This window comes from Crocodylus porosus, unplaced genomic scaffold, assembly GCF_001723895.1.
Source record: "Crocodylus porosus isolate Cpor-Errol unplaced genomic scaffold, CroPor_comp1, whole genome shotgun sequence".
Classification (NCBI taxonomy): domain Eukaryota; kingdom Metazoa; phylum Chordata; order Crocodylia; family Crocodylidae; genus Crocodylus; species Crocodylus porosus.
Genome location: NW_017728951.1, coordinates 20,963,871 through 20,964,758, shown reverse-complemented (window position 1 = coordinate 20,964,758; position 888 = coordinate 20,963,871).

Genomic DNA, 888 nt, shown 5'->3' with positions numbered 1-888 from the left:
GGGAGGGGGCAGATCTGGGGGCGTGTAGAGGGGTGGGAGGGGGAGCTCGGAGCAGCAGGACTGGGCGAAGGGACCTGGGGGCAGGGGCTCGGCTACCGGGGGCCGGAGATGCCCCTAGGAGGAGGTCGGCAGGGCATCCTCTGTGCACACCCCGGCTCCGCCGCCTTGGCCAAGGCCCGGGGCCTGGCCGCCCGCCTGGGAATTCGGTTTCTCCCTGCTGTAGATCTGGGGTCCGCGTCCCGCAGGCTGGGGTCCTTCCCGGCCACTTGTTGGGTTCGGACCACCGTGCCCTCAGGGGTTTCCAGATCAAGCAGCTGGGGACCCCTCCTGGGCGGGGGACCTTGCCTGGGCTGTGCCCGTGCTCCCGCGGGACCGGAGCGGAGGCTCCTGGCTTGGGGGTCTTGCCCCTCCACCCGGGGTCAGACCGATCACCGTATTTGGGGTCAGGAAGGAACTTCACCCCCTGGTCAGGCTGACGCAGAGCAAGGCAAACCCCCTGTCTGTAAGGGGCGGAGGGAGGCAGGGCCCTCCCACCCCACATCTCTTGAGCATTTTATATTGAGCATTGGTTACGGTGGTTCCCCTGCTTCACCTGTGACAGGTTCGGACGTTAGGTCGGTGTTGTGCCGGGGTTGACGGGAGTCTCATGCAGAGTTTAGATGATGGTTGTGTGGGATGGTTTGCATAGGGCTGGACCTCTGCAGGCCCCTTGCAGCCTGACTTCTCTGTGACTCGGCCCTGCCTATCAGTCCCAAACCTCCAGGGCCATCCTGGATTTCACAGGATCTCACGCCTGGGTTTTGAAGTGCCCCAGAGGACCTATAAACCCCATCCTTGTGCTGCACGTTGTGCTGAGTCAGCCACCACATTGCGACGGCTGAGCTCATC